General features: G+C 47.3%; 1 protein-coding gene across 2 annotated transcripts in view; it reads left to right on the forward strand.

The window, feature by feature from the left end:
* Positions 1-687: 687 nt before the first annotated feature.
* NCOA1 (nuclear receptor coactivator 1) overlaps positions 688-25,789 on the forward strand; it is a 1,223,800-nt gene continuing 1,198,698 nt past the window's right edge. For both annotated transcript variants that reach the window (XM_086928021.1, XM_086928023.1), the window contains exon 1: positions 688-1,932. The gene's annotated coding sequence lies outside the window, so the exon portion shown is untranslated. The remainder of the gene's footprint in view (positions 1,933-25,789) is intronic.

Below are 25,789 nucleotides of genomic sequence, written 5' to 3' on the forward strand. Positions count from 1 at the left end.
ATTGCAGTATTATCCTTCTACCTGTGTTTGGTACTCTTGTAACATACCCACGTCACTTTTCTCTCGTAACACACTGTTTGCTACCTTTCACATTTTGTTTGCTTTAGATACTTGCACAAGTGCCACCATTGCCTACGTAATGTTTGTTCTTGAGCTTGAGTGTCTGCCATTTATTGCAGTATTATACCTCTACGTGTACTTTGTACACTTTTGTAACCTGCACACATTTCACTTTTTTCTCCTGTAATGTACCGTTTGCTACCTCTTGCATATTGTTTGCTCACATTTGTCACTTTTGCCTCATCTAACTTAATGTTTGCTGCTGTAATTTGTTCACTTGTAATAGTTTCTCCTCATGTACCATTACTGTTCCTTTTGTGAAGCGCTCTGACACCATCGGGTAAAGTCCGCGCTATATAAAAACGCATAAATAAAACTACATAGCACTTTACCAAGATGGCAGATACTGCTCATTCTCCGGTAGAAAACTACCGGTAGGGCAACCAATCACACACCCCTCCTCCTCCCTACACCAAGATGGTGGCCACTTATTTGCGTTTTGCGACGCCAAGTCTGCGAGAGCTGACAGGCCTCCCTCCCCTCTGCGTCATGGCGCACGCGCGTCAACAATCCTGGGCGTGTTTGTGTGAGGGGGTGGGAACATGGCGGCGGGAGCCGCTTCTCGGAGAAGCTGAATAGACACATTTTGACTAGAGCGACGAAAGCACTGCGCAGCGAGAGGGAGGGAGAAGGGGGGCTACGGGGGAGGGAAGAGAGTCTGGGAGACAGTCGTGGAGGGAGAGAGGGAGGTGCTGCGGGGACCGAGGGTGAGTGCGGCACGGGCGCGGGGAGAGCACTGACAGCAGCAGTACAAGGTGTACGAGAAAGTGCTCCTCGGCCCGGCCAGTCCCATTAACCCAACCAAAACAAGCGGCGAAACATTCGTCGGCTTTTTCACTCACCCCCAGCAAGCACAGCACCAGAGACGCATCCACCACACCAAGGGACGTCTCTGAGCTAAGAGACACTCGCTGGGCAGAATCAAACGAAACACACTACCTGCCCAAGTTCTGGGAATTCATTGGGATTACAGTCACCTACTGGGAAGAGCTAGCAGCTACAGACTGCCCGCACAAACAAACACCCAAGGGAAGTCTTGACAGCTGGATAATGCAAGCAGAGACACCCCAGAAAAAGACCCAGACTGGGGATTAGACACGGGAGAAGGTCAGATATGCAGGCAGCGGGGAAGAGGTGCCCGCGAAGAAAACTTAACGCCAAGCCTGCTACAATCCTTTTCTTGGAGAGTGGTCTGCTATTTACACGCCCTGTAATAGGGACCTCCCCTCGCCGCCCCTAATCGAAGGTCTGACAGCTGGATACGTAGGGGAATATTGTACACCCCAAATGAATATCTATCTGCGACAGACACAGAAGAGAGACTCATGGGAGGCAAAGGATCGACAAACTGGAGAAGAAACACTCCTTGATCACTCTAGTGCCACAGGCTGAGGAGAAAAAAACACATGTAATAGAGAGATTGTGGAGAAAATACAGCCTCTAAGTAGGCGGAAACAAGACGCTCGATGGAAGGGGACACAACAATCACCGTATGAACTGAGGACACGACAACCACCATATGAATTGGAGACCGGATTTATTCTAAAGGGATCAGACAAGGTTAAACGACCCCCTTGGAGAATCGCAGTACCCCAGGCTTGGAATTGAAGAGAGGCTCTCTGGAAACGATCTGTCAGCCCAGGCTGGGTGAGGATTCCCAAGCGTGCTCTGGGGCAGAGCAGACCTCCAGAGGGTCTATTGGGTACAGCCCCTCCCCAGGCTGGGGGAGTGAGGGGCAGAAGCATCCAGACCAGCCGCGCACGAGGATTTGGCAGTGTATGTCTGGTTTTCTCCTGGCCCCAACCCAGACAGGTGAGTTTAAGGGGCGATTGCAACTCTGCCCATTCGAAGCCATCTTCCACGCGTGGGGTTCCAGTAGCGTACTAGCAATGGGCTTGTTCGATTGCAAAAATGCGTGACTGATTGTGTTACTCCCGCCTTAGCTCTTTGAAAAGCAGACAGTTGCTCGTCCTGAGAGCTAGGCATGTGACATTTGCAGCAAGAGTGGGAGGCGGGGAGTATAGGGCTTTTGCGAGGAGCGTGCTCAGGCAGAAAGCACGCGGGACTGGTGCAATGGCAGATAGACTGGTGTCAACAGAGAGTCGAATCGTTTTTGGATTAGTTGTGTGTATGTGGGTGGAGGGAAGTTACTGGGCCCAGTAAACCATTATTTACAATGGGTTATCCCCACCCCCCTCCCACCCGGTTGTGTGTCGAGGGCTTAAATAGTACATTGGGCAAAGAAGGCCTTCGTCAGGATAAGGAACGGTTGTTTTTCGTGGATGGATTCATCCCAGGGACATTAGTCATCGAAAGAGATGGGTTTTATTCAGGTTAGGACAAAAGCAGGATTCCCAAAGTGGAATCCCACACGAGCCTCGAGATAGGGGTGTCCTTAACCACTTGGTGGTTGTGCTGCCAAGTTATAAGTTGTCTCTTGAAAATTCCAATGAAAAAAATAACTTCTCACTAGTCCCTACGTCTATTGATCCTTAAAATTCATGAAGGCCAGATTGAAGAGACTCAGGACAATACATTGCTGTTACTGTCTCTTGATGGGAGATGACCACTATTCTTAGGGTGGGACATATTTAATCACTGGGGCTCGATCCATCTCCGAATGAATGGTGACTATGCTCTTTTGAAGGTAGATTAGCAGAGATCATAATTCTGAAGGTACATATTATTTTATCCACCAGCTCACCAGGAGGATCATAATCTTGGACAGTCAGCCAAGGATTTACTTGCAAACTTGTTGCAACTCTGATGGTGAAGTCAAACATTATAGCGCAGGAATAGTCAAAGTATTGCCCAGAGTCTGTTTGAAGCCCCCCAGAGCATTGTGTGTGGTCCCCTAATGAAGAGAAGCGCTAGGCTGTTCTTTACTTCACTGAGGAGTAAGAGTCAGAAAGGTGTTCAAGAGAAAGCATGTATTGACAAATTGACTGAAGTAAAGGGAAAGAAGCTAATGTGTCCTACATCACTTATCTTCTATAGAGCATTAGTCTTTAATGATGGAACAAACATGTAAAATCTGATAAAATCTATTCAAAAGTGTATTTCATTATTATGCAGACGCATTATACCCTAGTACATCAGATTATATCACTGCATGGAGTGCCATTCATTAAAAGTGATACTTTAAAACTAATGAGCATAGAAACATTCATGCTCTTGTTGGCCTAGGTTGCTGCTATAAATTGAATAACATTATAGTCTATTTCAAGTTGTGCTCATATGTAAAAATGAGGAATTGGTCAATTTGTAAAAAAGTAATGGCTGGAATGCTTGAATTAATCTCCACCATTGCCAATTCCTCCGGCCTCCATTTCAGTACCTGATTATTTTGAACACTGTGCTACCTTAGTTTGGACCTAGCCATATGCAAATCAGTCTTGACCTGTTCCAGTCGCAATACTCCAGGTTCTCAATGAACCGGAACACATGTTAGGGTTCATCAGCCTGGTGTTACTTGGTTCCTTGGAGAAGGTGGGAACCACGTTTGGGCATACTCATGCCACTTAGTGAGACATACTGAAATAATCCTAAAAATGATGTGTGGAAATCATTGAATTAATCTCAGCCATAATGGGTTGGAATGCTACCCCAAGCAATTGCCAGTGGCTAAGTTTATTGCACACATCTTCTCATCAGCTTTTGTGTGTTTGAAATGAAAAAAAGTACGCAAAGAGAAGTAAAATAATTGCTTGGCTCACACAGTTTGGTCAAGTTGGGAATCTGCGAGGAATCTCGGGTTTTTTGCTTTCTTATTATGCAATTCAGCTAAAAGATGGGTAACGCTTTCGCTCTCATTTTGCATCAAAAGTTAATGCTTTGTCTTTATTTCTTGGTAAATTATATTGGAGCATAGGTGGCAGACAAGCCACATGAAGTTTTGGCTCTGTTTGGATTCCAGAATCCAAGAGAACAGCAAGCTGGGCCAGATTAAGTAATCTAGCTCGAGCTTAATTTGAGGCTTCAGTGACCTGCCCATCTCCATTACATAATGGCAATTAAGGGGTCAAAGGCATCGGAAGGATACGGTTAGACTATCAAACCATCTGGTGAAACAGGGGTGCCGAAAACAGGGCTTCAAGTGGGATGCAAAAAGTGGGGGGTGCGTGGCTCAAACACACAAACTAAATTTCTGTTATCCCTATAGTGTCACCTGGCCTGTATTTTGGTGCAAGATTAAGTAAAATGGGAAACAGGAACAAAAAACTGAAATGGTTTACTGTAACGTTTTTACATGAATTATTCAGAAATCGATCAGTGTTGTTTGCCAGTATGTAAATATAAGGCCAAATAGAGACCTGTTTCCACGTCCGTTTTTAATTACTAACAGGTCTGAGACCTGAAGGGAGCCATCCACCTAAAGCCTTGACAAACACCACAGTGCAGCACTCTTTGTTTCAAGAGTCATAACTTTCTTAAAGAAGCACATTTTAGTGAGTGAACTATGAAGCTTGGTATTCTCTCCCCATGGGTATAATCAAGTGATTGTTTGGGTACATCCTGTTTTCGTACCAAATACTTACTACCAGTGTTTAGTTTGATTTAAGAGTGTCCCGTGTCTTTTTTTCTTCTTCTTATTTAAAGAAATGGAGCAAAGTAATATGCTAAGAAAGTCATTACTGAAGAGTGCGCAATTTGTCTCAAGGGGAGGCAGAGATTAAAAAGAAAAACATGCCATCTGTGTCATTAGTTCCCATCTTGCTCCATACACATCAGCTGGTGGTGCAGGTGGCACCCATGGAGGCTCAGGAACGTCTATCACTACAGCTATAACCTTTCCAGATTTTAAATAGAGTTCACAACCAGCATATTTTGGCAAAGTGGTAACACCAGGATTAAACAATAACTCTCCTCCTATAGTCATGGACAATGTTCTAATTGTCCCATGCCTAGTTTTGGTGGTTGAGTGTTTGTGTCTGCAAACCTCTGTGAATTGCTCACTGTTTTGGGGCTCTGTGCCAAAGATTTTTATAGTACTTGGTACCTGAGCCTGTTTCTAAGCATTGCTAGTGTTTACAGTTGAGAGACTAAAGGCACAAGTAACTGGTGAGGCCTAAGATTCTATTTCATTCTAGTTCAGTAATAAAGTTACTTCCTTTGTACTTGACTTGCCAAAGGTATCGATAATAAGCAGTGAAGGCTTACCCTAGGATGTGGTAGAGGGCTAGGGACTCAAATGCAGCATAACACCTCCCCAATTCCACGGGAGTGGCTTGCTGATTTATCGTGGTCACCGGCGGTGCGCTTTGAGATCCCCGAGAGTGTGACGCAGAGCTGGGGCAGCGCTGATTATCCCAGCTCCCACACTCGCGACAGAGCTAAGATGGCTGCCCCATTCAGATCTCAGAGGCTGGTGTGGCTTCCTGACTGCAGCGGTTCATTTTTGCGGGGGATGTGCTCCCTTAGCCCTGCCTAGGGCACTTCCGTGCCAGGCGCAGCGAGGATAGGCGGCCGTCAGCACCAAAGTGCAGGCCTATTGCCATTTGGACCAGTGGCTGCCTGTTCACCAATTTGCGCAACCCTGATTGGGGGCTAGTAGTCATCCTACTGCACTTTGTGCAGACTATGTTTCCAGAGCTTGGTGCGGATGGAGTCAAGGAGGGTATGGCACCTGAAGGAGCGAGGTGGCATTCTGGAGAGTGCAGAAGATGCCAAGAAGCACAACGGGGACAGGAGGTGAGCCTGCAGTTGCCCCATACTTTCAACTCTCTGTTGCTCGATACTGCTGATGTGCCAGTCGTCGCCACCCCCTTCAAGAGTACACCTCGCCTAATGCAGGACTAATGAAGAGTGCTACAGACTATTGACGCATGGAATGCCACCTCTTGTTTCCCTCAATCTTGTGACTCGCCAGTTCCAGGAATGTGAGGAGTTCCCCATGCCACCTTTGGCGAGAAGATCATACTTTGTAAATTTGTATTTTTAATTCTCCAACCCTTAACGCTTCGACTTTTATTAAAATGTAATCTCGAGTGAATCTGCAACTTGTATATATGTAACTCCAACCACTAGTATCTGTAGTGGCTTTTGTACTTACTACCATTCTTATGTGAATTTAGAGTTTTTCTGTTTATATCTTTTAAGTAATTCATGCACTCCGAAATCCTTATGTAATGTAACTGGTCCTATTGTAAAGCGCTCTGACACCTTCGGGTAAAGTTTACGCTATATAAAAATAATGAAATAAATGAAATAAAAAACACAGTATTGTCAAAATGATACTTTTGTAGAGCCTAGAAATTTAGAAGACTGTGTGGAATTAAACCTTTTAATTCCACGACTCACTATCCACACAATGTACATGTTTCGTTTCCCCTATGCTTATCTAACACCCATCACCCCCTGACCTGCATCAGTATGGTCCTCAGTCACACCACAGACCAACCATTTTGGCCCCCAGGAAAATGTTTAACACCTATGATTTAGAGGGTGATCCTTCATACTGAATGGAGAATATACCATTGTGGGAGGGGAATATGTTTGCAAAGAGGGTGACCGTATAGAAGTCCACAATGGCAGTTGGTGCGTTAGCAGTATGAATAGTATTGAACAGAGAGGGGCACCATCCAAATGATGGTTAGTTAACAGGTAGGCAAGGGTATTGCAGATCGAAACCTGTAATTAGATACTCCCATTACTGGGGTGACAGAGCTTTCTGTACTAAGTGGGCAGTTGTTTTTAGAACAGTGAATTGAGAGCATATCTTTGGGGTTTAGAGGAGGTCACCCTTTTTCCAAGAGCGACATTTGAGATCACTTGATGTGTACAAGGGATCATCTCAGACAGCTTCACCAGGATGCAGCAGCATTTTCTCAAATTAACTAGAAAGGGCCTTTTGTGACCTTTACAAAATGATATGCCTTGATTTTATAAGCACCAGATCCCTTGGGAGCCATGCATTTGTGGCCAGTCTGGTTGGCCTAAAAGAGGGCGCTGGTTCATTGCTTTCTTTCTTTTGGAAAACTTGAGCAGTGCTTCCATCAGCACCCAGTCTGTGAATGTACACACAGGGATCTGAAGCCTCAGTAGCATGTGGAGCTGTAGGACTGTCATTGGGTGCTTGGTGAATGTACACCCATGAAGCCTCAGTAGTATGTGGAGCTGTAGGACTCACTGGGTGCAGGGTGAATGTAAATCCAGGGATCTGAAGCCTCAGTAGCATGTGCAGCTGTAGGACTGTCACTGGGTGCAGGTTGAACATACACGCAGGGATCTGAAGACTGTGTAGCATGTGGATCTTTAAGACTGTCATTGGTGCAGAATGAATGTACACCCAGGGATCTGAAGCCTTGGTAGTATGTGGAGCTGTAGGACTGTCACTGGGTGCAGGGTGAATGTACACCCAGGGATCTGAAGCCTCAGTAGCATGTGCAGCTCTAGAACTGGGATTGGTTGCAGGATGAATGTACACCCAGGGATCTGAAGCCTCGGTAGCATGTGGAGCTGTAGGACTGTCACTGGTCCAGGGTGAATGTACACCCAGGGATCAGAAGCATCGGTAGCATGTGGAGCTTTAAGACTGTCATTGGTGCAGGGTGAATGTACACAAAGGGATCTGAAGCCTCAGTAGCATGTGGAGCTGTAGGACTGTCATTGGGTGCTTGGTGAATGTACACCCATGAAGCCTCAGTAGTATGTGGAGCTGTAGGACTCACTGGGTGCAGGGTGAATGTAAATCCAGGGATCTGAAGCCTCAGTAGCATGTGCAGCTGTAGGACTGTCACTGGGTGCAGGTTGAACGTACACACAGGGATCTGAAGACTGTGTAGCATGTGGATCTTTAAGACTGTCATTGGTGCAGAATGAATGTACACCCAGGGATCTGAAGCCTCGGTAGTATGTGGAGCTGTAGGACTGTCACTGGATGCAGGGTGAATGTACACCCAGGGATCTGAAGCCTCAGTAGCATGTGCAGCTGTAGGACTGTGATTGGTTGGTGGGTGACTGTTCATCCAGGGATCTGAAGCCTCGGTAGCACCTGTAATTGTAGGACTGTCATTGGTTGCAGGGTGAATGTACATCCTGGGTAGCATGTGCATCTGTAGGAATGTCACTGAGTGCAGTGTGAATGTACACCCACGGTTCTGAAGCATTAGTAGCATATGCAGCTGTGGGACTGTGGTTGCAGGGTGAATGTACATGCAGAGATCTGAAGCCTCGGTAGCACCTGCATCTGTAGGACTGTTATTGGTTCCAGGGTGAATGCACACCCTGGGTAGAATATGCAGCTGTTGAACTGTGATTGGTTGCAGGGTAAATGTACCCCCATGGATATGAAGACCCGTTACCATATGCAGCCGTAGGACTGTCATTCGGTGGAGGGTTAATATACACCCATGGCTTTGAAGCCTTAGTAGAATGTGCAGTTGCAGGCTGAATGTACACCCAGAGATCTTAAGCCTCTTTATCATGTTCAGCTGAAGGACTGTTGTTGGGTGCAGGGTGAATGTACACCCGAGGTAGCATGTGCTGTCCACCCTCTGACACTAGCTCGTTAAATTGTGTTAGTTGTCCATCATGATAATGATCGCCTAATGTCTGCAGTCACACTTCTTCCCAAGTATGAAGGTTAGACCTAGTGATGCTGTTTCAGCCTCTTGGCGTGCCCAAGATGTGCAAGGCAGGCGCATACGGGACATGGTCCCTAGTAAGGAGTCAGACTCTTTTGAAGCATTTATGGTCCACTGTCAGCATCCGCTGTCGGGGTGTCTTGTCTGGGCTCTTGGGATGAAATAAGCCTAGGATGTACGAGCACGACCAAGCCTGATGGTGTGCGGCAGTGTCCCCCCGGTGCTGACCGCTCACTCGTCTGGCCACCCACTGTAGTTGTGTTGCCAGGTAGTAGTGCTCCATGTGGGGTACTGCGAGGCCTCCCCGATCTCCTGGCAAGTACAGTTTAGATAGCGTGACACAGCAGTGAGTGCGTTCCAAATGACGTACCGCATTGTGCAGTCAAAGGAGCGTAATACGGGGCGAATGTAGAGAGGCAGTTTCAAAAAGTAATATAGAAGTCTGTGTAGCACCACCATTTTTAGTAGGTCAATATACCCCATAACTTTTAGTAGCAGACTCCACCAGGAGGACATCTGCAACCTTATAGCAATTATCGCCAGTGTAACATTACCATCCAGTAAGTCCTTGGGCTGGTGGTAGATCCTGACTCCCAGATGGCAAAAGACAGCCGGGTGCCATCAAACGTTTTTGCCAATGATTGTTAGTTCTGGGTCTGTGGCGGACAGGTCAAACGGTTATAAGCATGACTTTGCCCAGTTGACTCGCAGGCCAGATATAGACACAAAATTGGCGAGTGTTTGTAATATCATCTTGGGGTGCCCTAATGTAGAGAAGGAGGTTGTCTGCATAAAGCGAGACTGTGTCTCATCGCTGAGCGGTATCCTCCATGTTGCTCCCCCTCGTCAGAGGGCCGCTGCCAGCGGTTCCATGGGTAGAGATAACAGGTGCGGGGACAGGGAGCATCTCTGTCTGGTACCGCATCCGATGGTTACTAGGCTAGACAAGTATGAACATGTTTTCACTATTGCCTGGGGGAGGGTGTATAAGAGTTTTATCAGGGGAAGGTAACCGTCGCCTAGGCCACATCTAGAGAGGACTGCGAAGAGGTAATCCCACTCCAGCGTATCAAACGCCTTCTCCAGGTCGAGGAGCATGTGCCCTGAGTGCGGCCACTGATCTGTTAAATATCTGGACACGCGGAAGAAGCGGTGCAGTTTTAGGGACTTGCTATGAAATAGTACAAATTCATTTTGGTCAGCATAGATGAATGCGGGGACCAGTGGGGGCAGGCGTTCTGACAGAATTTTGTAGTCCGTATTGGGCATTAAGCCAACCGTTCTGGGTCTCGATTCTGGTTTCGGCAAGGAGACTAGTAAAGATTTCCGCAACTTTGGTGGCAGTCTTGATGTCTCTTGTTGGGCTTCATTCAGGGCTAACAAGTGGTGGGCCGGTTCTGGGGCATATACCTTATAGTATTCCGCTGGCAAGCCATCCAGGCATGGGGCTTTCCTGGTGGCCAGTACTCTGATGGCTTCCTGAACTTCAAAGAGAGTTATCGGTTCATCTATCTCCATACATTGCTGCGGTGTGATTGTGGGTAGGAGGAAAGGGAAGAGTAACTCTTCCAGTCTGTTTCGGTCCACGGCGACGTGAGCTGTATAGTGCTGTGTAGTGCTTAACAAATTCGGCATGAATCTCCTGTTGGGTGTGCAGCAGGTGACCGAGCGTAGTGCGAGAACTGCCTGATTCATGGCGTGACCGTTTCCCAGCCACTGGATCTGAAGGAGGTGGGGATTATAGTCTGAATGTGTGCGCCCCAGGTAGTCTTTCTGATTGCACCCAGGGAACAGCTCTGCTGAGCCCACAAAACAGTCAGTGCGGACATGTAGACCACGTGGCGGGGAGTAAAAGGAGTAGATTTTTGTCCCAGGGTGTTGTGTGCGCCAGATATCCGTTAGGTGCCAGTGATGCAGGCAGTCTCCTAGTGACTTAGCATTGGGTGTTGCTGACTTGTGTGTGAGGGGAGGGAAGGATCTGTCCCAACGCGGTGTCTAGTACTGAGTTGAAGTCCCCTCCTATTAGCCAGGGAAGGGTGCTTCAATGCGGAAGTACCCTTTTATAGGGTGCCAGAAGAATGTCTGCTCGGTGTTGGGGCGTACACCACCCCGAGCAGTATGGGCTTCCATCTAAGCGGCTGCGCACAAAGACATAGTGCTCATCTGCATCCTTCAGCAATTCTTCGTCGAATGGGGTTCCTGGCCTCATCCATATCTGTGCCCCTCTAGCATGTGAAGAGTAACCTTTTGTGTATACCTGTCCACACCACCTGTGTCGGCGGCAGTGAATCTCTGATAGTGTGAGGCGTGTTTCCTGTAGCAGCGCTATGTGCGTTGATTGGCATTTAAGATAGGCGTAAGTGTCATAGCACACGCTGCTGTATGCATTTCCCTCACATTCCAAGAGTTTGTTAATGGACAACATGTTTCATGGGGGTGGGCATGGGTATGCGTGTCGCCTGTTTCGGGAGTGGGCAGATATGTTGGCCAGGGGTTGCAGGCAGGGGGCGCACCTGCTTGTGTTTGTATTGCTCAGGCAAAAGTGGTGTCATACTTCACTCCTTGAAGCGAGGGCTGGAGGAGAGAAGGGGGGTGAAAGAAAGAAACGGGAAAGCAGAACAGGGACAACTATGTCAGAGCAGAGGGAAAACCTATATCTGCCCAAACTGTGGAGGCAACGTCCCACTACAACAAACAGCTGATTTTGCCGAGGTACTAGATGGTGTTGTGTTTCAAAGGTGTTGGGGATTTCCTGTGCTTGCTTCAGATGGGGGCCCCAATGTATCGTCTTGCTGAGCTCACAAAGCTTTGTGTCAGGTGCGTGAATGGGGCGGGGGAGAGATGCCTGAGTACCTGCATGTCGCCATGGCACGTGGTGGAGCGGATCAGGCGTGTTGGGTCGCGGGGAGTGCTCTATGTAGTGGTGTGTGGTGCATGACAGGTGGCAGTCAATATCTTAGAACAGTTCATCTGCCCTTTGAGGCATGATGCTAGGGAGCAGACCAGTTTCCTCACCATTGGGCCAGATAATCAAAGAGTTACCGTCGTTAGGGGAATGGTCAGGTGAGGTTTCCAGTTCTGTTTTAGAGCCGTGGGTGCCCAGCGTTGCGGCGGCCTGCAGTGCCTCTCTTAAGTTCTTGTATCATTTGCACTAGATTTGGGACAACGACAGGTTAGGAGGGCTGCGTGCTTACTGGCGTTGACTTTTGCTCTGACGGTTTCTTGTGTGGAGATGTGTGGGTTGTGTATTTTCCTTGTGTCTTGGGGACGCTCCTTGACGGTCAGTGGACTCCAACCATGTTCAGGCTTCCTCTGCTTCATCAAAGAAGTGTGTGATGCCACCAGCCGTGACGCAAAGGCTGGCTGGGAAGAGGAGGGAGTATGGGATGTTCCGTTGGCGCAACCGCCTTTTCACTTCTAGAAAGGACCCCTTTTCCTCTGCACTCCCATGGCGTAGTTGGGATAGAAGTGTTGAAAAGTACATTGTCATTATCAACCCTTGCTCCTGCGAGCTTGCGGATCTCACTTAGCACTGTGTGCTGGTCCTTGAAGTTTAGGAGGCGTAAGAGGAAGGGCCTAGGCCTTGCCCCGGGTGGTGGACGCGTTACCGGTAAGCTATGTGCCCTCTCAACTACAACAAGCATTGGCATAGTCAATAGGTCTTGCCTTTGGGACATTATAGATGTTTAGCCAATGCAACACTTGATTTTGTTGCACAAAGGATATTTTACTGGACAACTAAACACTTATAAGGTCCAAATTGGAGACCTATTGGCTATGTCAATGCTTGTTTTTTTTTTATTAAAGGACAAGCAGTGCTATAGGGCTTCGGCTGCCACTTAGTCCACTGCATCCCAAGTAGACTGTACAGCCATCTTTGAATGGTTTTAAAGCCAATTCAAAAGTGGTCGCCAGTGTATGTGAATCCCTATCTCAACTTTGAGACTGTTCTCCTGCTTCCCAATTCTATTAAATACAAATTATGTAAAAAGAAAATCCCTTTGAGCTGCACAGCTCATCCTACCCACGTTTCACGTGCAGATTTGAAATACTGATGGTTTGGGCTTCCCAGAATTCAACTGGTAGAGAGAGAGAGAGAGGTAGAGAGAGAGAGAGAGTTGTAGAGAGGTAGAGAGAGAGAGAGAGAGAGAGAGGTAGAGAGAGAGAGAGGTGTGGAGAGAGGTGGGTGGAGAGAGAGGGAGGTAGAAAGGTAAACCAACAGTAGAATATCTCCAAAAATCCACTGCCAGCGAAATTTAACTGTCTTATAAATGCAGCTGTCAATTTTGGAGAACTACGACTTACCTCTCAGCTTTGGAACTTTAGAAAAAGAAAGGGACTCTGATAACTAAATCACACCCTAAAAGAGGGGGATGCACTAAAATTCCATTTGTCAATCCTGCTTGGAAGGTCCAAATTCGTAGAATGCAACAGTTAAAGGATTGAAGGAATATTCCCATTCAGTGGTTTTCAGTTATGTTATCTTTACAAGATGCGAAATAGATGTAAGCTGGGGCTGACAGTGTGTCTTGAGAGATGCTAGGCGGGTGACAGAGGCGATTCAGTACCAGAACGGGGGGGTGGGGGGACACAGCGTTCTCGCCTTACCATTGCCACAGGCTTTCCCCGAAAGGCAGACGACTGAGGAATCTATCATTTTGTGAATCCTGGAATGAATGTGCACTTATTTCAGTGGGTCTGGTGAATTAATGTGTCAATGTACGAACAGACTCGGACACCACATTCATGGAGCACGTTTACTTGCATGAGTTGCCCACCGCTTAGAGCACTGGAAATGAGACCTATTAACCAATCAGTTTTCAAGCACTTTGTTGGGTTAACCACGTTCCCCCTGCCTGGTCCCTCGAGGAGTTAGCTTGTTCACGAACAGGGTACGAGGTTGTCCTTTTGGTATTTGTGCACTTAAAATTTGCCATTACAATACAATATGCAATTTTGCAATGGAAAGAGCGTCAGCAGACTGACTAGAGAAAATCATCCATTTGCAAAGTTGTCTAATATATAAAAAAAAGACATGTAAAATTGGAAAATAGCTTATAAAATATGGGAGGGCTAACATTTTGGGAAATAATGCGAACATGTCTTTTATAACATTCACTAAAATTGCCATGCAATTATGAACAATTATATGCACCAAGAATGCAACTAAAAATAATATGAATAAGCAAAGTAAATAATTATACCATTTTAGTCAAGAGGCTTCAAACTAACCCTAAACCAGAACAGAGATTTGCACAAGACTAATTCTAGCCAATGGTACAAGGTCTCCCCTCGAACTTCCTCAGAGAGATTTATTTAATATGCCGTCATTACTCATGTCTTGTTTAATGAGAATTCTGTCATGAATTAATTGCCTGCCACCTAAGTTATCAGCCCTGAGGCAAGGAAGCAAGGAGAAGGGCTATTATGTCACTGATAACGAGTACGGCAAGAGGAGCTAAGCAGGAGCAGCCGCAAAAAAAAGGACTAGCGCACATTTTGATTTGCTGTTAGAGCATTACCACAGCACAAGTTCCCGCATTGCGAAACACAAGCTTAGGTTGCCAGTAAGCTGCTTCTTTTATGTACAAACTAGTTGGCCAGAGAAACATGAACATCCCATTAAGAAAATACAGGAAGTAAATAATGACACCATCGAGGACAACATCAAACATTTAGTGCAAAAACAAATATTTTATATTGTAGACATGGTGAAAACACGGTTTGCACTTCTCTTTTCGCACAGCATCTGTTTCACAACAATTCGACGCTCCAGAGGATGCAAGAAAAAACAAGTGCGCGCCTCGCGCTTAAAGTAAAAAAAAAAAGGCGTCCAGGCTAAAGCGGGAGAGAGAGTTGGAGGGGTGCACCCTCGAGTGGTGTGCGTGCGCTGGGGAGAGCAGTCTGCTCTTTTTCAAAGCACATACTCGTGTTTGTTGGGCGCCGCTGCGCACTCCCGGAAGGCGTATGCCGCCACAAGCACGAGTATGTGCTTTGAAAAAGAGCTGCACGACGGCTAAAGGTCTCCCAAAGCGCATGCGTGCTGCATAGGCGAGACCTAAAAAGGGGAAGAGTAATCCTGGCGGGAGCAGTGTTTGGAGCCAGTTTTTTGTGTATCCCACTGCGTCAGAGCCTTCCGCTCCTTCAGGCAGACCAATAACTTTAATGTTGGTCCTGCGGGAGAGCCCCTCCGTGTCTTCAGCCTGGCGTTCTTGGAGGTGTACTTGTTTTGACAGGTCTCGCATCATGGCAGCTGCTTTTTTGGCAGTGGGGTGTGCTCTGCGAATGCGAGTTCCATGTCACGCACTTTGCCCGCAAGCTTGCTGTGGTCATTATGTTGTTTGGTTAAAGTTCACAGTGATTTTATCTATGCGGTCTTCAAGTGAGGTGAGAGTTTGGACCAGGAGATATCCAGTGTCTTCACTGCTTTGAGCACTGAGTCTAATTTGGTGTCCAGTACCAGGGACGAAACCGCCTCTGATGCTCCCTCCTCATATTGCGGATGTTTGATGTCTGGTTGTGAAGGGGCTGATGTCGCCCCACCTCGTTGCTGACCCATTGCTTGGCAGCAAGTTTCAATGCGTGCCGTGGGAAGCAGTGGGTGTAATTAGTGACCTGGCAGTATCGATCCTGACGCAGCCCACCGCTTTAGCAAGTTATCAGTGAGGATTTCAGACAATTAGGAGATTGTCTCTTAGCAGTCTGCTTGCTCACGACTGTGCCCTTAGACACTGCGCCCGCACTGATGCGCTCTCCTGTGTTCCTTCACTAAAGGCAGTGGTGATCGCCTGTAGGCCTAGACCCGATATGGCCTCTGTGCCACAGTGCCCCGTGTAGATCAGGCAATTGCCCCGTGGGCGGATGGAAGGTCAGTTCCTGATTCTGCGCACAATTGTGTGTGGGACAGGTGGGAGAGATCAGGGCCGGCAGCAGGCACACAACCGAGAGGGGGCCCACAAGGGAGAGCCCCCGCCAATGCACTCTATAGTCTCACGGTCCGTGCACGCTGTTTAGCTCGCACACAGGCAAAGCTGGGCTTTTCGGAGCAGCTGAGTCCGAGGCAGTGCAGCCTCACGCCTCATTATGAAGTGTACGTCAGAGGGCCCTCTGCTGCAGGATTGATGTCTCAGCGGGAACAGCAGGACACCGGCCTCACGTCTCATGTGTGGTAGGCTGTCAGTCTTGTTGCTCTACCCGCTAGTGCTGTGACTCAGCCTGTTCACAGCCCCGGATGTTCCGCACCATCAGCTGCGTCCTGAACCTTGATTGGGGAACTGGATGGCAGCGTGAGCGTAATAATGTCATCAGATTATGGGTCTAGTACGTGGAGCCCTCTCAAGACACGTCCGCCAGTTTAGCCGGTTGGTCACACCTCCTCTTCAGGCTCTCTTGATTGTGTGTCTATGTATTTGCTCACTCTTGTTCAGATTTACTTTTCTTCGCTAAAGTAAATGGTGGATCCCACCATATGAGAAGAAGATGCGCCATACCTCTCACGTTGATTGTTTTCCTTTTTGTGAAGTAGGGCGAATCCTGCTTTGGACAGATGTGCAGTGCTGGTCTTCTAAACTCGCAAGTGTAAGCAAGTCTCTTGTAACAACTTTTTTATTTGAGTTTCATGTCTTATCAGAATACAGTACAACTAAATGCCGTAGCATTAGACATACCTCCCCGAATAATAACAAAGAATATATTCTCAACGAAGAACATACACATACTATACATTTGGGAAACAAGTTAACATGCAGCCAATAGAACTTGTGCTGAAGTTACCAAGGAGCAGTATCTCAACCGTAACCTATACTCCTTACAGTCCTTAGTAAACTCTTAATCTTTTAACAGGTATCCTGCTTATCTATGGCTAGTTATTTAAAAAAGAGGGAGCAATTTGGGTGACTAACAAAAGAAGGTCGTCTCAAAAGAATCAATCTGCAGGGACTGTTAAGCAGTGAGTGGGTCTTAGGAGTGAAACCTTCCCCACAGTAGTTTCAATTGCGTTAGTCTGCCTTTGAGTTTATAGCTCAGTCTTTCAAAGGAGGCCATCTCATGCATGTCCTCTATCTAGGTTTGAAAGCTGAAAGTCGTATTAGATTTACAAAGGCGTAAAATGCAAACCTTGGCCACACCATTTGTTGTAGGGAACCACTGCCTGTCGGCTTGTAAAATACCTGTGAGGGTCATGGTATTGTGTAGGATTGCCATTCCGGTCTTTGGAGTGTATGTATGGGAGATCTAGTTTTATGTAATCCCATATTTAGCTCCAGGAGGCACTTATGTTCAGGCATTCTCACAAAATATTCACTTTGTCTCAGTCTTGTTCTCCACATCTTTATCAGTAAGCAAGCTCTCCTAATGGAAGATCACAAAAATATGTAAGGAGCACCGACTGAGAAGTACCACCAGGCCTTCTGTGTCCCAGCCTGAAGTACATAAGCAGGTTCCTCCCTTTTGTATTGTGATCACCATGAAAAAAGCACGTGGCTATCGTTGTGGTGACCAGAAATGCTATGCAATCTTGTTCTGGTTTGCACCAAGCTGACTCAACTTGCACCGTCAAGAGGGTAAGATTTTGGCAAATGGAATGTTTTCATTCTTCCCAGCATTATAGTTTGTTATTGCATAAATGCCTCTCCCCATTATTTGCTTCATTCCTAAATACTTTGTTGTTTTGCCATTTCTCTTCTGGTACTGACCTGTATCGATATTGGCTACAATTCTAGTTTTGTGACTTGGTGGTCTTCCCCCCTCCATAGTGCTTTCCTATTTTTGGTGCTCTTTGTTGTACCCACAAATATGAATAGATTGGTTTACCCTCCTCAATCTCATGAGGACTTTACATCAGTTGTGTGTTACCGAGTGCGCAGCTTGCTCACGGACCTAGCTTAGCACAACTACACATTGCTCATTTTAGTATTGAAATTGTTGCTTGGGGCCAAATTCTGCCTATTTCATTTTGCGGCAGTGTTTTATTGAGTGATAAAAGGATGTTCGAGGGATTAAAGAACTGAAGCACAGAACATTAGTGTTCGTTTCCTGAACAAGCCTGGTTCTGGAAGCGCCCCCAGAACATGCTTACACTCACTCTGGTGGGACATAAAAGCCAGACTGAGCCAGCTTGAAGGCTTGCTCCTCTTCCGCTCTGATTGGAAGGGCCCATGATGGCCATTCGCTAGAACATTGACTAGTGATTTTCCTGTTTCAGGAGGCCCATAAAATCTGCTTAATGTGCTGATAACAAATGCAATTTATATCTCTTTACTGCAAATAAATGTGAATTTAATGGTTGTACTTTCCCGGTTGTCAGTAGTAATTTATGTTGCTAGCCCACAGTTTTCTTGACCCGAGATGCAAGCAGGTTGCCTGAGGTGAGGCAGGTATGTACATGCTTCAGTAGGGCATTGGTAATTGGAATGCTGGTCTCCTGTCAGTCGGCACGTATTGTTTAGAGTTCACTATTTTATGGTCTAGTCTTTCACGTTAGGCCTCGTTTTTTTGTACTTTTGTTGATATGCATGTGCCTATCTTAAAAGAGTGCACAACACATAATGAACTCCCTTGGGCTAACCTTATGAAAGTCACACGGTGGAGAAGTGTGGCTCAGGGGTTAGAGGCGGCAGACCTGGAGCTTGAGTTTCGGCCCTGGACCAGGGTTCAATTCCCCGCCTCGGCGGGTCTTGGGCTCAATAATCCCATGGACTCGATAATTCTCGCTCCGGTGCCTTCTCGACTCACGGGTTCACACTCTGCGACTCTGGGCAATAGCTTGCTTAATCTCCACATTGGCCCTTCGCGGCGGGATGCCTGGCTTTCACCTTGTGGATACCCTTCCAGGGTTATCTCACAGGGGAATACCAGGACGGGTTCCCTAAGCAAGCGCGGAGATGCCCCAGGGTAAGTCCTGCGCTATATAAGTTTCATACATTTACACATTTACATTTCATTTTTATGCTCGTGGAAGATGCCTGACTTTCCCAAGCCCTTCTTCTGATTGATTGGACTGGCCCCATTGTAAAATACTGTTGGTTCGAGAAGGGCTTATAAGAGCTAAGCGCAGCCTTGATGCCATTGCATATCCATGGGGTGTTGCACATAGCAGGTAGATTAGTTGTTCTGAATCCCAGAACCTGACCCATGAATAATCCTTGTACCAATGACTGACTATTCTCAAGAAAAAAAATTCTTCACAAAGGTCAGCTGTCCACCTCGTAATTTAATCTTTCCAAGGCTTAGTCTGACAGGAAATTCAGCACGAAAAAATGTAAGAACTGCCATAAACTACAATGCTGATGGCCACGCCATTACAGAATACTTAAAGGAAGTGACCTCTGTGGGGCCAAGTCAGACAATTGCTGGTTTCCAACATATGGAACATTTGTTAATTTTTCAACAAAAAGATGGAGAAATCACAGTAAGGTAGTTAAATTTGCATTTATTTTTTTAAGAGTTTTATATAGCGCAAACTAGACCCGAAGATATCCGGTATCAGAGCGCTTTACATGTGCACCAGTTGCGTTACAGACGGACACCTTCATTTTTTTGGGGCATGGGGAGAATAAGTGATTTGCCCAAAATCACAGGATGTTGAGCCGTTGCCCAGACTCTAACCCGGTTCCTCAGCTTAGATATATAGATATATATATCAATTGTTGGTCTTGGCCCCTTGGCAGGGTCATCCCTGAACTGTTTGCCTTCCTCCAATATTCTCTCTGACCTGTTTTTGTTGGTTTAATGACTCTGGGCACTTTACCAGTGCTGACCAGTGCTAAAGTGCATATGCTCTCCCTACTGTAAAGTGTACCTGTAATTGGATTCCATGATTGGCTTATTTGGTTTACTGTCAGTCCCCAGTAAAGTGCACCAGGAGTGCCAGGGCTTGTGAAAACAAATACTGCTAGTGGGCCTGCAGCGCTGGTTGCACCACCCACAGAAGCAGCCTGTTAAAATATGTCTAAGGTCTGCCATTGCAGAACTTGCGTGCAGTCTGGTACTGTCGTGCTGGCTGGGCAAGTGCACACACTTGCCAGCCTCTAAACCTTCCCTTTACTTCATGTGAGTCACCCCTATGATAGGCCCATGGGCAGGGTGCATTGTAAGCATAAGGTAGGACAAGCCCTGATATGTGTGGCATGTCCTAATAGTGAATTACAGCCATTTTCGTTTTTCGCTATTGTAAGGCTACCTGTTCTCATAGGCCAGAATGGGCTGCTAGAATTATTACACTCTATAATCCCAGCAGACTCGGGGAACATGGTGGAAAGTCAAGTTTAGTATGCCTGAACTCAGAATAATAAAATACTTCTTTTAGTAAAGTTTATTTTAATATCCTGTGTTTGCAAATGCTACTTTTAGAAAGTTAGCATTTGCTTGCCTAACCATTTCAGCCCACCTCTGCTCTTATGTTTATCTGCTGTCTGGTTTCTGTGAGTGACAGGGCTGGGGGTGACAGGTGGTGAATAGAGGGATTACACCAGGATGGGTGGTGGGAGTGTCCCTTGACTCTGAATAGGGCTGTGCTCTGCCTCCACAATGCTGGCTCCGCCCCCTGGGGAGCGACTGATGACTCTGCCCTGCACCTGGTCCAGGAAGAGGGAAGACTGTCAACAGAGTACTCCTGACTGTACTTGTCCCCACAATGCTGGCTCCACCTCCTGTGGAGCGTCTGATGTGCCTGCCCTGCTCACTGAAAGGAGAGACCAGAGTTTGCCAAGCAAAGTGCTCAGAGACTGAAAGGAACTATGCAAAGGCCCCCTGGCCTGCAAAGACGAAGGAAACTGTGTATAAAAGTAGGAGCCCTGCTACTAACAAATCAGATCCTGTTTTCCCACAACGAACCTCTGCCCAACTAGAAGGACCAAGAAGAAGCTGAAGGACTGGCCTGCAGTGGTGCCTTGCTGAGGAAGGAGAGGAGAAGACCAAAGAGGACTTTGCTTTACTGTGCTATCTCCAAGGGCTTGACTGACATTGTCCACTGAACGTAACCCCAGGATCAGTGGGTTCCTTGTGTCTTCGCTCGTCTTTCACTTGAGCCGTGTGTTCCTTCTCCCTGGAGCTGAGCCCTGTGTACCCCCGCCCCCTCCTCCTCCTAGGGCCGTGACACCCAGGAGCCTGGCTGCCCTTGCCCGCTGAGAGCCCCGCTCTGTCAGTCGCTCTCTACCCGTCGGGCTGGGCCACCTGCTCCCCTGTCACCTGCCTGCTACTGGAGCGCGTTGGGTGCTCCCTCGCCCCTTCTGCTGGAATTCTACTTCGGAGCGCAATCTACGCCCCGGATGGCCGCCCGTACGCCTAAATGTACCCGGCCGCCCCGCTTTGCCTCCAAGTTGTGATACAGACAGCGCCGCCCTCCTGGAGTGACCCCCAGTACGGTCCGTACTGGAGGCCGTGGGCCGCGCCTGCCTGCCGGGAGCCGCCCGCTGACTGAAAGATCCGAAGATACGCTTGTGCCACAAAGCGCACTGACAGCATACTACTCGTCCCCTGCAAAGAAGGCCGATCGAGGAGTGTACGTCGCGCCTAGAGAGCAGCGCACTTCAAGGTACTATACTCCCCAAGTACGTCACCAACGGGCTCGGGGCCCGCAACGTTTTTTTATTTCCCCGTAGACACTGTGCGCCTTCATCTGTTCCTGCCTACCAGCACTGTACGCTGCGTGCGTGAGGCGCGAACCCTGGTAGGAGCCTTCAGTTCGTTCCGGAGTACAAGTCGCACAGGAGTGGTACGACTCGTATCCCTCAGTGAAATCGACCGCGCCGTACGCGGTGTACCGCGAGGCGCATGGGCACCAGCAGGGCCTGTTCTTCCCGCCCGAACGAAGCGCTACGAAGCGCACAGCCCTAACAAACCTTGCACCAGAGTCCTGTAGTATTTCCCTGAGTGTATTGGAACAGCCTGTTAGGTTATTGGAACAATATGGAAGCAACCCAAGATATTTGAAAACTTAAGAGAACACTTGCCATTGCTTTTACACCTTGTGGCCTCATTCTCAGAAACGTTATTTATGGTCTTGTGATAATCCTGCAGAATTATGTATTTTTTACATAAAGTCTACGTATTTTTCTAGAAATATCACCTGGTGTCTATTTGTGGGGGGAATCAGTGTTTTTACTGTGCATGGTTTCAAATGCTTAACTGACTTATCGCTCCTGAGTTTAGCCTTGACTGCTCGCGCCACGCAGCCTAGAGGGTGAGCAGGGGTTATTCTTAAGGGGTAATTCCCTTGCCCTGACTAGAGGAGAGGGTCCCTGTTTGCCACAAGTACCTACCTGTGCCAACCAGAGACCCCCAAATCTAACATCAATCAATCAATCAATCAGAGGTTTATAGAGCGTGCTACTCTCCCGTAAGGGTCTCAAGGCGCTGGGGAGGAGGTGGGAGCAGTGCCGGGTGGGTCAATCGACAAGCCAGGTCTTGAGGTCCTTCCTGAACATGTGAAGCATTTGGGAGCGTCTGATGTTGACCGGTAGCTCGTTCCACGTCTTGGCCGCGATGTAGGAGAAAGCTCTCTCGCCGGGTCTGTTTTTGCGGATGCGGGGGACCTCTGTCAGGGGGTAGGTCGGCAGAGCTGAGGTTCCTCTTGGGTATGTGGAAACATACTTGGTCATTGAGGTATTTGGGCCGATATTGTTGAGGGATTTGTAGGCGTGGGTGAGGAGTTTGAAGGTGACCTTCTTCTCGATGGGGAGCCAGTGGAGGCTTCGTAGGTGTTGGGTCATATGCTCGTGGCGCTGAGGACAAGCCTGGCAGCTGCGTTCTGGATAGTTTGGAGTTTGTCTAGAAGAGTTTTGTTGAGTCCGGCGTAGAGGGCGTTGCCGTAGTCTATTCTGCTGGTTATTAGTGCGTGGGTGACGGTCTTTCTGCAGTCGGGGGGAGGGGGATCCTGTTGAAGGTCTTACGGAGGATGTGGAGGCAGTTGAAACTGGTGGACGCGATAGCGTTGATCTGATGGTTCATGTAGAGGGAGGATTTAAGGATTATGCCGAAGTTCCGGGCATGGTCTGTCTGGGTGGGTGGGCTCCCGAGGGTGGGGGGCCACCAAGTGTTGTCCTAGGCTGAGGTGCAGGATCCAAGGATGAGGACCTCGGTCTTCTCAGAGTTGAGTTTAAGGCAGCTATCATTCATCCAGGCTGCTACGTTTCTCATTCCTTCCTGGAAGCAGAGTCTGGTGTATTCTGGGTTCTTGGTAAGGGAGAGGATGAGCTGGGTACCGTCGGCGTAGGATATGATGCTGAGCCTGTGTGTCTGACGATGGCTGCGATGGGGGCCATGTAGATGTTGAAGAGTGTTGGGCTGAGAGACTTTCTCTCTCCTTGCCAGTGTGGGTATTCCACCCCCTAACTACACCAATGTGGGCATCTCGTCAGGACCCAACCGCGGGTGCACTGCTTCTTTGGTAATTCCAAATAAATGTATTCAGATGAAACGTTGTCAAAATTAATCAATTTTTATTTTGTGGAATTTAATCCGTTTGTGTTTTGTCTAATTTCTCCGAAATACTTATTTAACCCAATTTATCCAAAAGCTCAACCCCTGCCTATCCAGGCTTTTCTTCTACAAACATTCCCCCCTGCCATTCTGCCCGAACCAAAGTAAGGAGCTGGACATCCGGCTTAGTGGGCGATTTCCAGGGCTCGAAGTGGGCAGGATCCAAGGGGCATTTAAGAATAACTTTCCCGTTGTTTTGTGGGAAGATAACCGTCCCGGGATGGTTAATTCCGACATTTGAGATATCTCAGTTGATGTGGAAGGGGAGGGAGTCTCCTGTGCTGTGAAGCTGAGAGAGAGACAAACACCTAAACAAGAAACACGTCTTCTTGGCAGGGGTCTGCTGCCTGAAAGAAATGTAAACATGCACATTGGTTAATCTGCAAATGTAAAGGCTGCTTAGAAGCTGGTGTTGGCTTTACTTGATGGAATTGCTTGAAGCTTCCTGATGACACAGATTCATTTTTGCTTGTTTTGTGCCCATGTGTGCCTGGCCACCGGTGAAAAGTTCCCTGGCAGGTATAGACTTACAAGAATTTATGGCATAGAATTAGGTGGTGGTATTACCTGTGCTTACTAAGTTCTGCAACACCTGGGTATGATTGCTGATAAAAAGTATTTATAGGTTGATTATAATTGTTAGTTCGATTTAGCTAAAATACTAACATAAATTGTAAAAAACATCTGAATGGTGATTTTTTTTTTTAATTTAATAGCCTTCGGTCAGGTTTTAGACCAATTCAAGGAACAGAAACCACAGTGTAGGTGTAGATCATGTCTGTGAAGCCACATATCAAGGAGAGAGTACCCATTGGATTCATCAGAATGTTTGTGCAATCCAATTTCCCTTGGCCATCAAGTTCTTCTATAGAGAATGTGGGGTGTGCGGGTGTCAATGTCTTCCAGAAGATGGATTACGTCCTTCTTGGAGGAGATATTTATTATGATAGCTTAGAGAACTGTTAGCTAGCACGTTGATATGTGGGGTCTTGCATTGTTGGACCTCTCTATGCTATGGTCATGCCAGTGCAGATGATATCACACTTTATTTGCAGTTCTTGATAGTCCCCATGGGGCTAAAAGGGCTTCATCTTTATTTTTATTTATTTATTTGAAGAGTTTTATATAGTGCTGGCTAGACCTGAAGGTATGAGTGCTTTAAATGGGAACAGTTGTACAGAGTTACATCAGTTACCTTAACATAAAATAAGACAGATACGAGAGTCACTTGGAGCAAGAGGGTGGGAGGGGAGTATTGAGACAACGGTGTAGGAAAAAAAAAGAAACAGAACAAAGTTAGGCAGGGCTGGAAGGGGAAGGCAGCCACAGGATCACAGAGGGAGGAGGCCGGGGAGGGAAAGGAAAAAAAAACACAGCGGACAACGGAGAGACGAACAAGAACTATGTCCAATGTCTGGCTGGATAGGTGAAGGCCAAGGGGGTGAAACCTAAGCCGATCTCCTCTATAGCTCCCAAAACAGCTCAACTGGGCATCAGCCATGTTGCTCGGGCTCCGCGTCAGTACAAAATATATGGTTTCCACCCAGGGGAAATCGTCATAGTTCCATCAGCCGCACCGGTCCTCGTGTTACTGGGAAGCGCCGTCCTCCTCAACCTCCATCTCTCCGGCACTCGTCTACCCTCAGCTGGTCAAAACTCACTCGGAGCGAAGAGTAAGCAGACTCCGGTCCACGATTCAGGGGCGTGGTCTTCCAGCCCCTTATCTCACTGTGTTCCGACTTTCTCCATGCAGGCACTGACTGGTCCCACAGATATTTGGGTGGCTGCCATGTAGTTGGCTTTGATGTTTGAATAGATAGGCGATAATGCATTAAAAGGCTGAGTTCCATGAGAGCTGTATGAGGGTTGAAGAGGGCACCAGTGCTTTTGCAGGTTAAACTAATAAGGAACTGGAAGTGTTGATGAAGAGTTCCCCAGCTAGGTGTAATAGAAAATGATTGACCCGAAATCAATAGTACAGCATTATCAGACGGCCATATCACTGATTGAATGTGCTAAGATCCGAGTTGCCATTTTGGGGACAGGCAATGCTCTCATAGAGGTCGCCGTTGTGATGAAACGTCGTGATATTGGATCCTACCACTTACTTTCTCCCCACTCCGTGAACCGTGTGTGTTGGAATTATCACCACACAATAATAAGTCTAATTGAAGACAGTGAAGCCTTGAAAAAAATCGCATGTATATATAAACTGAGGCGACAAAACATGTGTTGGCTGTCGATCTGGCTTACTAAACTGCATATGAAGATTGCACAAACAAGAATAAAAGAATGAAGACACTACTATGATCTGTGTATATATTTGTGATGACATATTATTGCTACTGCTGTCATTTACTGTGTAAATTGAATTTTACGTGTGCTAGGGAGTTGAAAGTACTAGAGCTATAGCTTGGGCCGCAGGATTTGGGGAGGTAAGTGTTTCTCTCCACCTTGTAGCACAGTACCAATATAGATAGGGCGAAATATACTTAGTGAACATACCCTGTGGGCGCAGGCATCCTATAACAATACTACCATCTTTTTCTGTCATAGGTATCGCATCAGCAATAATCAGTGACCGTCATGAAGCAGTTTCAGACGAT

Source organism: Lissotriton vulgaris, chromosome 6 (genome assembly GCF_964263255.1).
Source record: "Lissotriton vulgaris chromosome 6, aLisVul1.2, whole genome shotgun sequence".
Taxonomy (NCBI): domain Eukaryota; kingdom Metazoa; phylum Chordata; class Amphibia; order Caudata; family Salamandridae; genus Lissotriton; species Lissotriton vulgaris.